Source organism: Macrobrachium nipponense, chromosome 8 (genome assembly GCF_015104395.2).
Source record: "Macrobrachium nipponense isolate FS-2020 chromosome 8, ASM1510439v2, whole genome shotgun sequence".
NCBI lineage: Eukaryota > Metazoa > Arthropoda > Malacostraca > Decapoda > Palaemonidae > Macrobrachium > Macrobrachium nipponense.
Window position 1 is genome coordinate 87,988,666 of NC_087203.1, and position 15,874 is coordinate 88,004,539.

At 45.8% G+C, this 15,874-nt stretch overlaps 1 protein-coding gene across 1 annotated transcript in view; it reads right to left on the bottom strand.

The window, feature by feature from the left end:
- The window catches only part of LOC135222910 (tafazzin-like), a 41,992-nt gene that overhangs the window by 24,004 nt on the left and 2,114 nt on the right, over nucleotides 1–15,874 (bottom strand). The gene's annotated exons all lie outside the window — the stretch shown is intronic.

Consider the following 15,874-nt stretch of genomic DNA (forward strand, 5'->3'; position numbering starts at 1 on the left):
CATTGTGAGGATCTAACGTCACTTTCGGTAGTCTCACCAAACAACCCTCATTCACACATCTAACTTCGCAGCTAGAGTCGGACATTTTGAGCACAATCCGAAGCAAAATCCAAAAAACAGTCCATAAAAGCGTATGCCAAACCACAGATCCAAATACGTCACCAAAAAGACAGTCCAGAAGATCAACGGCGATGAAAATACGAAAATCAAGTCAGGAGGTACCGGCGACAGAGAAAATCTGATTAGAAGAAGGGAATGGTTCCTATTCCTGCAACCCAGCGACAGGGCGGTATATCACCTGACCTACCTGTAGTGTGTGCCGAGAAATTAGAATTTCTGTCGGGAACGACGGAGTCTATAGCTAAGTAGTATATATCTGACAGGGAAGTTGAATGTACAAAAATGCATTTTCATTTCCTTTAACTTATCACTTGTTGTTATGAAGCCATTACCATGACACCAGCCAAGTTCTTTTTGAAAGCCAGAGAGGGACCAATGCCTCTAACGTCATGTGCTCTAGCCTGCACAGACGTGGTGGTGGAATCATCAAGAGTCAAGTATGCCTGTCTGATGGCTTCCCATATCCAAAGATAGTATTCTAAGACACCTCTTTCTTTGTACGGCCTGTGGTAACAAAAAATCTGTGGCAGCCTGGTCTAAGGTGCTGAGTCCTTGTAAGATAGCAACACAGGGCCCGGACAGGGCACAACAAAAGCTTTTGAGCATCACCACCCACAAAATCAGTCAGTGATGGAATGGAAAACGAAGTGAACCTGTCCTCATGCACCGAGGGATTTGGGTCTTGGCCACGAATTCCGGGACAAATTCGAAGGACACCGACTTCCAACCCTTGGTGTGCTTCACCTCATAACTCAGACTGTGGAGCTCTCCTACCCTCTTGGAAGATGCCAAAGCCAAAAGGAAAACTGTCTTGAGCGTCAGGTTCCTGTCAGATGAGCGACGCAGGGGCTCATATGGATTCTTAGTTAAGCTCTTAAGCACCAAGGAAACATTCCACGTTGGAGGCTTGAGCTCTCTAGGAGAACTCCACTGCTCAAACCCCTTAACTAGCAGGGAAAGTTCCCAGGAAGAGGAGATGTCGATACCCTTAAGGCGTAACACCAAACTCAGTGCCTCCCTGTAGCCTCTAATAGCAGAGAAAGACAAACGTTTCTCGTTTCTGAGGAAGGTTAAAAAGTCTGCTATTCGCTGAATAGAGGTAGCGAGTGGAGAAAAACCCCGTTTACGACACCAATCACAGTAGATCGCCCATTTGCCTTGGTAAACTGCGGAGGTTGATTTCCTAAGACTGCTGAACATGTGCTCAGCTGTCCTCTGAGAAAAGCCTCTCGCTCGGAGGAGATACTTGATAGCCTCCAACCGTGAAGAGACAGGGATTCTACTGACTGGTGGAACCTTTCTGCACGGGGCTGACACAGGAGATGCCGCCAAGGGGGAATCTCCTTCGGAATCTCTGACAACAACGACAGCAGATCTGGAAACCATTCTGCCTGAGGCCACAGAGGGGCTACCAAAGTCATTCTAAGACCCTGTGAACTCATCAGCCTGTTCAGAACCTGACAGATCAAACAAAATGGAGGGAAGGTATACACCTCCAAGTTGTCCCAGGGATGTTGGAATGCATCTTCTGCCAATGCTAAGGGATCTGGAACCACTGAACAGAACACCTCCAGCTTCCTGTTGTAGCGTGTCGCAAAAAGGTCCAACATGGGTCTCCCCCAAATTTGGAAAAGCTTGTCTGCCAAAAATTGATGAAGGGACCACTCTGTGCCTAGGATCTGATCCCGGCGACTGAGTTTGTCTGCGACCATGTTCTGCTTCCCTGGGAAATACCTGGCTGAGAGCTCTACCGAATTGCTGATTGCCCACTGGTGGAGCTCGACGGTCAGGGCGTGAAGTTGCTGAGAAACCAGGCCTCCCTGTTTGTTCACATAGGCTACCACTGTGGTGTTGTCTGACATGAGAACGACAGAATGACCCTCTACCTTCCCCCGAAACTCCTTCAGACCCAGGAAAGCCACCTTCAACTGCAAGACGTTGATATGTTGCTGCTTGTTCTCCAAACCCCAAACGCCTGAAGCGATGAGGCCGCCTAAGTGCGGCCCCCAACCTGCGAGGGAGGCGTCTGAGAACAGAAGGAAGTCCGGTGGGAGAGAACGTAGAGGGACACCCTTCAACAGATTCTGGTCGTCCAACCACCAACAAAGGTCTTCTCTCACTTCCAAAGACAGAGGAACCATAAACAGGGGAGAGTCCCCCGCTGGAGACCAGAATTCTCCCAGTCTCCATTGCAGAGACCGAAGATGAACACCCCCATGAGGGACCAGCTTCTCCAGGGAAGATAACACTCCCAGAAGAACCTGCCACTGAAGAGCTAACTGATGTGACTTTGACAGGAAGTTGCACACTACAGCCTGCAACTTCTCCAATCTCTGATCCGACGGGAAAACTCTTGCCACTGTCATATCGATGACCATTTCCAGGTAGAGAATCCTGGAGTGGGTACAAGGTTAGACTTTTCCTGGTTGACTAATATGCCCCGGTCCAAACAGAACCAAAGTAGACGATCCCTGTCCTGCCGCAGCTTTTCCCTGGAAACTGCCAAGACCAACCAATCGTCGAGGTACCTCAGCAAATGGATCCCCTGAGCATGGGCCCAACTTGACACGAGAGAGAAGACCCTTGTGCATACTTGAGGGGCTGTCTTCAGCCCGAAGCACAAGACTTTGAACTCGAAGCTTCTCTCTGCAAGAGAGAAGCGAAGGAACTTCATGGACGTGGGATGAACAGGGATTTGGAAGTGTGTCCCTTAAGTCTATCGACAGCATGAAGTCGCCTTCCCTCATGGCTGCCAACACCAAGCACGGGGTCTCCATCTTGAACCGTGTCTTCCTGATGAAGCGATTCAAGGTGGATAAGTCAATCACAGGCCTCCATCCTCCCAACGCCATGGGCACCAAAATGTGACTGTAAAACCCCGGGGACGGACACACTACTTCCTCTATTGCAACCTTGTCCAGCATTTTCTGCACTTCCTCCCGAAGAGCCAAGATACGTCTTCCTGAGCTGCGGCTTGTCCAACAGAGGAGGAGAGAAGTCGAATGGCAACAGGTATCCCACCCGAAGGACATCTACCACTCACTTCTCCGTCCCGTAACTCTGCCACTTGGCCCAATGGCAAGCCAGGCACCCCCCACCCGTGGTGCAGGAGAGAAAGAGGCGCCTAACCTACCGACGGCCCCCTTGACCTCTGCCCCTGGCACCAACTATCTAATTAATGACTGTAAATGCACTGTTGCTATGATACAAAAAAATTTGTAAAGTAACTGAATTATAATCATTAAGCAAGAATGACCTGTGAGTGCAATGAAATACATAATAATAATCAAACTGCCTCTAGTCCCTCTGCTCAGCAAGCTTGCAGCAGCAAGACCATTGTGCACAAGTTTTTGGCTTACGAAGAAATATTGCCAGACAATCAACGCCACGGTTTCCTCCTAAGCCAAACAGCGTTCAGCATACATTAGAGCCTTTTGACCATCTCATATAAAACAAGCATGAATCACCACAAATGACAGTCTGCTTCCATCTTTCGGCATAATATAGTGAATACGTACACTCAGTTACAGGGTAATGACGTGGGTAACTGAAATCTGGAGGAGGGTGAACTCCAGATTTCAGTTAGCCACACAGTTACTCTGTAACTGATACAGTGTAGTGTGTTCGTCCAAAATAAAACTTCCCAAGTTTGCAACTGCTTTCCTCTCCATGAATTAAAAACATCAGAGTTACTAGCAGAATGCATTAACTCAGGAAAAATCAGTTATCAGAAACACTGAGAAAACACTAAATAAATTGAATGCAGCTGATACTGCTTTCACCTTGAGTACTACATCTAATTATCTGTTTTTGTATAATTTCTCCATACCATGCATGTTAAATTCATTTTCAAATTCTTTTATTTGTTGTATTTTTGTGGGTCTGGAAAGGATTAACCCTTAAACGCCAAGCTGGTATTTCCGAAAGTGTCTCCTGTATGCCGGCGGCGTTCGTGAGAGAGCGCCGAAGCGGATTTATTTATTTTATTTATTTATTTTTTTTTTATAAATCACAGCACGCTTAATTTTCAAGATTAAGAGTTCATTTTTGGCTCCTTTTCGTCATTGCCTGAAGTTTAGTATGCAACCATCAGAAATGAAAAAAAAATATCATTATCATATATAAATATTGGAATATATGACAGCACGAAAAAAAATTTCATATATAATTGTATACAAATCGCAATGTGAGCAAAACGGTTAAAGCTAGTAAGTTAATTATTTTTTCGTTGTATTGTACACTAAATTGCGATGATTTTGGTATATAACAAATTGTAAAACGATCAAAGCAACACAGAAAATATTATCACAATATGATGCATGAATTCGTAACGCGTGGACGTAAAAAAAAAAGCGGTTTTCAAAAATTCACCATAAATCGAAATATTGTGCTAGAGACTTCCCGTTTGTTGCAAAATGAAAGTAATTGATTGAATATTACTAGACTGTAAGTGTTGTAGCTTACAATTGCAGTTTTCGACCATTTCGGTCGAGTTAAAGTTGACCGAAGGTTGAATTTTTTCTATTTATTGTTATTTATATGAAAATATTTCAAAACTGATAAAAGCTACAACCATGGGTTGTTTTTTGTTGTATTCTACATGAAATTGTGCACATTTTCATATATAAAACTTTATGTAACAGCTAACTTAAAATGGTGCAAATATTACGACAATCAGACGAAAAAATTTCAGATTTTTTCGGAAGTTACCGCGTGGATGCAAGGAAAAATGATATTGTTATTGTACAATAAAGTTTCATACATACTTGCCTGGCAGATATATACTTAGCTATAGACCCCGTCGTCCCTGACAGAAATTCGAATTTCGCGGCACACGCTACAGGTAGGTCAGGTGATCTACCGCCCTGCTGCTGGGTGGCAGGAATAGGAACCATTCCCGTTCTCTAACCAGATTTTCTCTTCCACCTGTCTCCTGAGTGGAGGCTGGGTGGGCCATTTAATCGTATATATCTGCCAGGTAAGTATGTATGAAACTTTATTGTACAATAACAATAATCATTTTCATGCATTCAACTTCCCTGTCGATATATACTTAGCTGATTGGCACCTTTGGCGGAGGGTAAGAGACAGCTAATTACTGATTAGACAGGTAAACAACATGCGTTGTAGGTAATATATAAAAAACCTTGGTTCCTACCTGTTTAGGCGGAAGATTTCATAGCTACTGCTTAGAAGTCTGCTTCGCCTCAAGAGCCTCAGCGAGGATGTGACCTATGGTTAAGAGTTCTTGTGGGACTGTCGATGGGGTCTTATTCACTTACTCGACAGAATCTGATGGCCTTTGTCAATGGGGTCTTATCCACTTACATGACAATACACCTATGCCTAATGGCATAATCAAGGAGTACAACACCGATCCCGATCACCCGATCCTAACCGTGGATTAGCACTAAGATTGAAAGGAGTTATCCCCAACCACCTTTCAAACAACCTTAAAACTCATCACCAAATTCTTTTTAAACTAAAACTAAACAAAAAATATTAAGGATCAGTCTTATCTCCTTTTCCCAGCACGGTATCCGCTGATACATAAGGACCCAGCGAGAAGCATTTCTCGTATGTCACTCTCACATCTTTTAAATAATGGGAGGCAAACACTGAGTTGCATCTCCAGTACGTCGCTGCAAAGATATTTTTCATCGACATGTTTTTGTTGAAAGATAGCGATGTTGCAACTGCACGTACCTCATGTGCTTTTACTCTTAGCGTTTCAAAGGATTCACTTTGGCATTTCATGTGTGCTTCAGTAATCACATTCCTGACGACAAACGCTAGAGCGTTTTTTGACATAGGTCTCTTAGGGTCCTTCACCGCACACCAGAGACTTTGATTGCAACTCTGCAGTTGCTTCTTCTTCTGAAGATAAAATTTTAAGGTTCTAACTGGACAGAGAGACCTTTCCATTTCCCTCCCCACAAGCTGAGAAAGTCCTTTAGCCTCAAAACTTCTGGGCCAAGGTCTAGAAGGGTTCTCATTTTTGGCTAAAAATAAAGGTCAAAAAGAGACAACTGCATCTTGTCTGGCTGAAGCCTCGTGCCTGACTGGGGAAACGTGGCTGGCTGGCGCCGAGAGGCTGGAAAGCGGATCGTGCCGGGAGCGCGGCAGGCGCTCGGACAGATCGTCATGCTTCGTGATCAGAAGGGGACGAGGGCTCGGTCGCTAAGTGTTCCTGAGCCTCGTGCTTCCGAGGAGACGAGCGAGAAGCAGGGAGATCAAAGGACCTCTTTAGAGAGCGATGAGCTGAAGAGAGGATCTTGGAGCAAGGGACCTCCAAGTGCTGAGAGGATCTCTTAATAGGAAGAGATGTGTCTTTCCTACGAGGAGGATCCTTAGAGAGCACCCCAACCAGGGAAGAGATCTGCTCTTGCATGTTCAAGAGGATCCTGGTGGTAGCTACCTCCCTTTCCTTGTCAGAAGGAGGGGATGGCAGTCTGGAGGAAGTAGGGGACTCCCAGTCGAAAGCGGGTGAAAACAGGGCTCTCTTGTCTCTCTTCCTGTCCAACAGCGAACCTTCTGGAAGCGCTCAGGACTGGAATCAAGCTTAGGCGCTTTCCAGCTCCTCTTCAACGGACGAGACTGCTTGGTCGAGCTCCATCCGCGCCTGGGCGATGAGGACTCAGAAGACGAGAAGCACTCTCGAAGGACGCTTTTACAGTAGCGATCCCTGGCAGTCTGAGACGAAACAGATCCTGCCGAAGGGACGCCTGATTGGTAGGGATCCTCCACAACCTCCGTAAGGCTTTTGACATTCCTTCTCCTCTGGGCCAGGGAGCTTGGAAGAGGTCTAGGCCTGGGAGCGTTGCAGAGCCGATCAGACGCCCCTCCACTGCACTGGGGACACTAAAATCGCTGTTCACTGCACTATGCTTACCTTCTAATGCTGCCATCTTAAGTTCCATCCTCTTAAGGGCAGCTTTAAGATCTGCGAGTTCCGAAGACGAATATGACAATTTGTCGAAAATTGCATTTTTCCTAACTATACAAACCTGAGGTCCTTTAACAATAGGAAGTAGCTAGCGGCAGCTGGAACGGTCGTAAGCTTCGAACAAGGGGAGAACGGTAGTTAACTGCTTGTCCGACAGTCGCGCGGCATGTAAAGGACCTCAGGTTTGTATAGTTAGGAAAAATGATATTGTTATGATACAATAAAGTTTGTTCATACTTACCTGGCAGATATATATATAGCTGTATTTTCTGAAGTCCGACAGAATTTAAAAAACTTCCGACACACGCAGTGGTCGGCCAGGTGGTTAGTACCCATTCCCGCCGCTGGGAGGCGGGTATCAGGAACCATTCCCATTTTCTACTCATAATTTTTATTTCCACTGTCCCCTGAGGGGAGGTGGGTGGGTACTTGATTATATATATCTGCCAGGTAAGTATGAACAAACTTTATTGTATCATAACAATATCATTTTGTTCATGAAACTTAACTGTCGAGATATATATAGCTGAATCCCACCGTTGGAGGTGGGAAGGGACAGAATAGAAGGATTTTGGGAAACAAATGCATGCAGATGATTTACATCTTGGTTCCACCTGTTAGCATAGCTGACTTCGTGATTACTGTCACCCAAGTCTGCTTCTGCTTTACTAGAGTTGCCAGCGAGGTAGAGACCTATAAAGCTGGTGCACTCCCAGATGATCTGTCAACGGGGGCGTGACCACAATGTGACTAGACCATATTGACCATACCATGAGGGCTAAGAAGTAAAATAAATATATATAAATATATATATCACCACCTGACCAACCTAGCCAAAGTTAAGGTGTGTTAACTAAGGCTTAAGAGTTAAGAAGTCGCCGTTGTCGGCGACTCAACAACTAAATTAAGAGCTCTTCCTAACCATTTTCTACAGGATAGGATGAGTGGTACTTCTTGCCCCCAAGATTGTGTCTGCAGACACGTATGGCCCTAGCGAGCAGCAGATCTCATATGCCATCTTCACATCTCGCAGGGAGTGTGAAGTGAACACAGAGTTGCTTCGCTAAAACATGGTACTCAGGATGTTGCTGAGTGCCATGCTCTGTTGAAATGCTTCCGAGGCCGCGCCCTCACCTCGTGAGCATTCAGATAAAAAGATTTCAAATCTTTGTGCAAACACAATGAAGGAGCATTTTTTAAAGAACTCCTTAACACTAAAGCCAGGGTGTTCTTCGATATGGGCAAGTCTGGTCTTTTTTCGGAACACTGCAGATTGCCCGAATGACTTCGACTTTCTTGAGTTTTATGTAGATAAAACTTGAGAGAACCCGACAGGGCACAGGACTCTCTCTGGCTCCTGCCCACTAACTTGTGCCATCCTTGCTTCCAAGCTCCTGGCCCAAGGACAAAACGGGTTTCCATTCTTAGGCCACAACGAAAGGCTTAGAGAGCACACCGCCTTGTGTTCTCTAAAGCCAAAACTTGTGACGATGGCTTAAAATCTCACTAACCCTCTTTGTCGTATCTAGGGTGGTTAGAAGAAGGCCTTCCTGATCACATGCAAGAAGTTAACAGGTAGGAGAGGTTCGAATGCTTTGACATCAAGAACTTCAGACTACTCTAAGTTCCATATTGAAAGCTTTGATCTGGACATGCACATGTACTAAGTCAGTGGTGACCGACCAGTTGACCCAGTCAGACGAATCAACGACAGCAAGGCTGTACCCTGAAGACCATAAGGCACTATTCTTCGCTGAAGGATGAGTGTCTGGACTGCCTGGGCGATTCAATCTAAGCAAACCTTGGGGGGTGTATCAACGCAACCCAACGTCGTCAGCAAATCAACTCCTGACTCGAGCTTCTGGTGCCAGGTGAAAGGAGCGAGGAGCAAAAAAGGCGATTCAGTCCCGAAGGAAGAATGCCTGACAGTCCAACCTGGTCTCATGTTACACGATCATCGGGGGTGTATAAACGCAACCGACTTCGTCAACAAGAAACTCAGGGCTACTATATGTCGCCTGATCTCGCACGAGTGTCTGACTCCGAGAAAACAGGTGAGACAAAAGTAGATGGGGTAGCGAGTTTCGAGATTCCACAGAACTCAAAGATCGTGAGGGCTTTGTTGTTTGAACAGACGCAAATCTCTGAGCCCAAAGGCCGTCAAACAACATATTTGCGTATTTCTTTAATAGTTGTGACTGCCAGCTTATCCATTCTTCAGACGGAAATGGAAGACGGTAATCTTATTCCTGTCAACATCTCGATAGTCTGAACGTAGTCAGACTCAGAGCGGAGAGGTTATAGGTACCTTTCGAGTTAGAGTAGACCGACTCTCTCGGAAAAGGTCCTTGGAAAGTGAACTAGGAAGGATGTGACCTCTGTGAATCCAGGATCCTGAAGGCCAACATGGGGCGATCAGCGTCATTGTCGCTCCCTGTGACGTCATAAATCCTTTTATTAACATTTCCTAAGCGATTGAAAAAGGGGAAAAGAGACTAAACATCCATCCCCGTTTAATATCATAGGATAGCGTTTAATGGTACCTGATCCCGGATCGAGAATAAGGGAGCAGAGAAGAAGAAGCCTCTTCGTCCTCCAACATAGTCGAAGAGCAAGAATGGACAGGGCGTCCCTAAAGTCTCCACAACTCTCAACTTACTTCAAAAGAAAGATTCCACTCGGAAGTCAAAGTTGCTGCCGTCGATCGAGACGATTCGTACGGACTTTTGCAATCCTGTAACGAACCTCTAGAGGATCGTTACATTCTAACGCCTGTTGTTATAATAGGCTCTTTCTCGTAAACTCGAGCAGGGACCGAGAGAAGATACTTCTTAAGATATGAGAGAGCTGTGGAATATCAGAGTTGATCTGGACCACTGGTTTTTTTTCCCAACCAACTCGTTTCGAGGACTGGAGGGACGACCGAATTGCATTTACTTCTTTCAGATTAAGATCCAGGACATCTGAAACCCTATCCAGATGTACGGCACTTCTTTCTATCACCTCAGGTCATAGACGCACTGAGAGATGTTCAGAATCATTCCTAGATCTTGAATAATATTTCAGTTTCCCGGTAGGTAAAAAAAAAACTGTGGTCTGAATTGCAGTCTATTCGGGGAAACAAACTTCTTCAGGAGCGAAATGGTCCCCAGCAAGCTCATCCATTCCCTCCCTCCCCGAGTATGCTTACTTCCCTAATAAGGCTGCGCCTTGCCTAAGCAGGAGAGCATATAAAAGTGCAATGTAGCGGTAGAACTCGTTAGTTCTATACCGTGCGGTAACGAGCACCGAAAGGATTAAGAGATAACTCTGTTGAACATAGTAAGGCAAAACGAATGCAAAGTTTATTCATTCACGTAAGAAATCCCCTCAATCTTAGGCTAAAGTCCGTATTGTAGGACAGAGATAGAGTTAGTCAGTCAATCCCGCAGGAGAGACGTAACCGCCAGCACAGAGATACGGTTAGTCAGTCAATCCAGCAGGAGAGAGAGACGTAACCTACTGCGCATGACAAGCGCACGATCTGTTTACTGGCCTCGGTTGGACTGGACAGCAGCAGCCAGCAGACTTACGAACGTCGTCTCTTAACTTTTATGTCTGGGTTGCCAGCTACCCTATTCTACGAAGAAATAGGTCCGTTATTTTTTGAGCAGAAAGAGACTCTCAAGCTGGAATATTTAAGCGAAACAGAAAACGCTAAATATATAGATGCGTTTGTGTCATCAGAACACTACCATACAACGGTAAAAGATAAATCGGAAACTCCTGGAAGGCTGCAGGGAGTAACGATTAAATGTCCTAAAATAAAAAATAGACAATAGACCTCTCGGTTGCCATCCGAAGAGGTAACTACAGCAAGCATATATGACTTGAACCAACCAGTAGTAAAATAACGCAAGGCAAAATATTTTATTATATCACAATAAAGTTTGTTCATACTTACCTGGCAGACATATATATAGCTGAATTCGGAAATACAGCTACTACATATCTGACAGGCAAGTTTCATGAACAAAACTTAGAGAATCGAAGCAGACAGCTCAAGCTTCTTATGTTATTGGACATAAGCGTTCACTGACGTAGTCTACAAGTCCTATTTCTTGTACGAGTCTGCGAATGACGAATGAGAGCTCTTCCGAATCTTGTCAATAAGAGCTTATTCGCTTACGCAATATCAAGTTAATGAGATGTTTGTCAATGAGAACTAACCCATTTACGGGACAAAGAGATATTTTGTCAATGAGGGGACACCCACTTACTTGACAAAACGATAGTATACTTGGTCAATGGGGGAAAGTCACTGAATTGACAAAACGTAATCCAGGAAGTCGAGCATTTTATTTTTCCGATTCCCGTCTCAAACGAGGAAGGGGCAAGAATCCTGTTAAGAGACAGGGCTTACGGCAGGTAGAACGACGATGTTCAATTCGGCAGCGTAGTCCCGACTAGAAACTAACAAAATCTATCATCTGAAAAAACCCTTTCAGATGGGCTAAAAAGCTTGCAAAATTATCCTGGGAAGAGGAAGAAACTCTCCAACCAGCTTCCTCTCCCGTATCACAACTAATGCCTGCTAAAGCTTAAAATTTATTGGCAGTATGGCAAAGGAAGTCCTGTCTTGCGCTTTCCTGAAGAGCGTCCTTTTGATGAGTGCCTTTGCAAGAATCCTACTGAACGTCGCCGAGAGTCCTGACGTGCAGGACGTCGAGCCTTTACATAACCCGTAACTGCCTTATCGCAAAGTCTTGACTGCGGTAGAGAAAACGAGATCTTCCCTTGAGCTTTCCTTAACTCCAACCACCTTTGCGAAAAGTAATATAATATTGACAGAGACCTCTTGAATTCACGAAACCCGAGGTCTTGCTGGGTTTCGAAGACGAAGTTGTCTGTTCACTTTAAGCTTCCTCCGAAGCACTGCTTACTTCACATTCTTGAGGCTCAAATCTTAAACAAGAGCTTGAAGAGTTCAACAGAAACGTTCAGCCAGGAGACAAACCTGGCGTGCGCTGGCGTGCGCTCGGCGTCCTGGCGCTCGCTCGGCGTCCACTGGCGCGCGCCTGGCGTCCATCCGAGCGTCCCGTTCAAGCCGAGCGTCAAAAGAAGCGTGCAGAAATGCGTCACGCTCCTGACAGGTGTTCAAAACAAGCGAGAGAAACTGCCTTCTTTTTCATATTTCTCGGTGGAAAGACGTACACGTGATCAGGCGACGTTCGCCTTCTTACTTCTCATTGAAACGCATAACGAGAGAGAGAGGGGACGTGAAGCGTCCTCTTCTATAAAGCTTCTATTTAGAGGGCGCGAGTCCTTCCGAGAGCTCCAACCCCTGCACGGGGAGGACGCCTCGGAGGACGAGAAGCAATCCTTCGAGATTCGTGCACGTGCACGATCTTCCGCAGCCTGGGAAGCGTCAACAGGTCCTACCGAAGGGACGCCAGATCGATGTGGGTTCCCCGTAACCCTCCTTCGGCTTTCGACATGCCCTCTCCCTGGTCCTGGGAGTCCGACAGAGGTCCAGGCCTAGAGGCATTATGGGGCGGATCTGACGTTCCCTCCTGACGAGAGAGAGGACGTGAAGCGTCCTCCTTCTCTAAAGCTTCTTAGAGGGCGCGAGTCCATTCCGAGAGCTCCAACCCTTTGCGCGGAGGGGAGGACGCCTCGGAGGACGAGAAGCAATCCTTCAGGATTCGTGCACGTGCCACGAAACTTTGGCAGTCTGGGGATTTTCATCAGAAAACGCTGAAGGCACGCCAGATCGGTGGGGGTTCCTCGTAACCCTCCTTCGGCTTTTGACATGCCCTCTCCCTGTGGTCCTGGGAGTCCGACAGAGGTCTAGACCTAGAGGCGTTATAAGGCCGATCTGACGCACCCTCCACTACACAAGGGGCACTGTCACTGCACTTAGCCACTTCACTATTGCTCTCTAAAGCAAGCACTTTCGATTCTAAGTTACGAATCGAAAGAGTATAAGAGAAAGGGCAATAACCTCTACAGACACTGTTTTAGGGCCCGAAGGCAACATTACAGGGTTAGGAGTAACAATAACAGAAGTAGCACTCTTCACAACAATGAAGGAGAGCGATCACCCGTAGGCCATACTATAGGGTTAGGCAAAATAAAGTCTACAGGAAGGTTAGCAGGTTCACTACCCTGACTTTTGTTTACTGATTAATTGCGTACATACGAATCATACTTTTTCCTTACGGAATTAGACATGTTTACTGATTAATTGCGTACATACGAATCATACGTCTTCCTTACGGAATAGACAAAGTCTCACACTCCTTACATGACAAATCTCAACAAAGAAGCAAGACCCATACCCCTTGTGCATACCAAGTGCGGATCTACCGAAGCTTTCGGTAGCCACACCCTATCTTGCAGACAACCCCCTCTGAAACTAGCCTAACTAGATTCAGATATCTTATGCAAAAATGAATCAAATTCAAATCAATTTAAGATAGCGTATGCCTAGCCACAAATCCAAGTAAATAAATCAAAAGACAATTAGGATACTTAGCGGCAATGAAGTTTCCAAAATCCTAAGACGGAGGTACTGAAAATGTTATTGTTATAATACAATTAAGTTTGTTCATACTTACCTGGCAGATATATATATAGCTGTATTTCTGACGTCCGACAGAATTTCAAAACTCGCGGCACACGTAGTGGGGCGGCCAGGTGGTAGTACCCATTCCCGCCGCTGGGAGGCGGATATCAGGAACCATTCCCATTTTCTATTCATATTTATTCATGACCCTTGTCTCCTGAGGGGAGGAGGGTGGGCACTCTAATTATATATAATCGGCCAGGTAAGTATGAACAAACTTAATTGTATTATAACAATAACATTTTGTTCATGAAAACTTACCTGTCAGATATATATATAGCTGAATCCCACCTTCGGATGGTGGGTAGAGACAGAATAGGATTTTAGGAAACTTAAATTAAGTAAAAGATTTACTTCTTGGTTCCTTACCTGATAGCAAAGTAGACTCTGTGATTACTGTCACTTAAGCCTGCTTATGCTTTCATCAGAGTTGCCAGCCAGGTTTTGGACCTGTATGCTGGCACCCTCTGGATGCTCTGTCAACGGGGACGTGACCTCAATGTGACAAGACCATCTAGCCAAACATATGGCAGTAACACAGCAACCGACCACCACCTGACCAACTAACCAAAAAAACCCTGACATTAACACTAAGGAATGGGAGATTTCCACAGAAGATCTCACCATCAACCAAAAACACAATAAAACTAACCTAACTAAGCTAAGGGATAGGGAGAGAGCTACCTTCAGCCCCCAAAACTGTGTCTGCCGAAATGTAAGGCCCCAAAGAACTATACAGTTCTCGTAAATCGTTTCTCACATCCCGGAGGTAATGTGAGGCGAATACGGAATTGCTCCTCCACAAAAAGGTGCTATCAAGTATATCTTTGACTAGACATATTCCCTTTTGGAAGGCAAGAGAAGTAGCTACGGCTCTGACTTCGTGAGCTTTCACTTTTAAAGAGGCTCAAATCAGTCTTCTGGCAAGATGAATGAGCCTCTTTAATGACGTCCCTCAAGAAGAAAGCAACAGCATTCTTCGACAACGGCAAATCTGGTCTCTTCACCGAGCACCAGAGATTACCTGAGGGACCTCTTATCTCTTTAGTTCTATTCACATAGAACTTGAGATGCCCTGACAGGGCACAGGGCTCTCTCTGGTTCTTGACCACGAGACTCGACATTCCTTTGATTTCAAAGCTCTTCGGCCAAGGATTAGACGGGTTCTCGTTCTTAGCCAAGAAAGACGGGCTCAACGAGCAGACAGCGTTGTCCCCCTTGAAGCCCACTAGGCTACTGAACGCTTGGATTTCACTAACTCTCTTCGCCGTCGCCGAGAAGCTAGGAAAAGCGTTTTTCTCGTCAAGTCCCTTAGAGAAGCTTCATGGAGAGGCTCAAGGGACTTAGCATAAGATGTTTCAAAACCACATCGAGATTCCATGAGGGCGGTCTGCTTGTGGAATCTTGGTGGTTTCGCAACGACCTTAAGAGATCGTGTAGATCCTTATTGTCGGAGAGGTCAGTCCTCTGTGCGAAAACGCAGGCAAACCATACTCCTATAAACCTTTAATTGTAGGAACTGCCAATTTTCTGCACATTTCTTAGATAGAGTAAGAAATCTGCTATCTGATTCACAGAGGTCGTGGAAGAGGAAATTCCTTCCTTTTTGCACCATGCCCTGAAGGAGGACCACTTAGACTGGTAGACAGCTCTTGAAGAGGCTCTGCGAGCATTAGCGATTGCTCTCGCAGCTGCCTTTGAAAAGCCTCTCGCTCCTGGCCAACTTTTCGATAGTCTGAACGCAGTCAGAGCCAGAGCGGAGAGGTTTTGGTGAAACCTTTTGAAGTGAGGCTGTCTGAGTAGATCTCTCCTCCAGGGCAACGTTCTTTGGGAAGTCTACAAGGAATGTCATGACCTCTGTGAACCACTCTCTTGCTGGCCACATTGGGGCAAATCAGAGTCAACCTTGTCCCTTCTGAAGCTGCGAACTTCCTCATTACCTCCCCCCCATGATCTTGAATGGGGAAAGGCGTAAAGGTCCAGGTCTGTCCAGTTCCAGAGCAACGCGTCACTGCAATTGCCCCTGGATCCAGAACCGGGGAGCAATACAGAGGAAGCCTCTTCGTCCTCGATGTAGCGAACAGGTCGACTAGAGGACGTCCCCACAATGTCCTAAATTTGTTGACAAGACTTCCTGGTGCAAGTTCCATTCTGTTGGCAGAATCTGGTTTCGTCGACTGAGAAGGTCCGCCCTGACATTC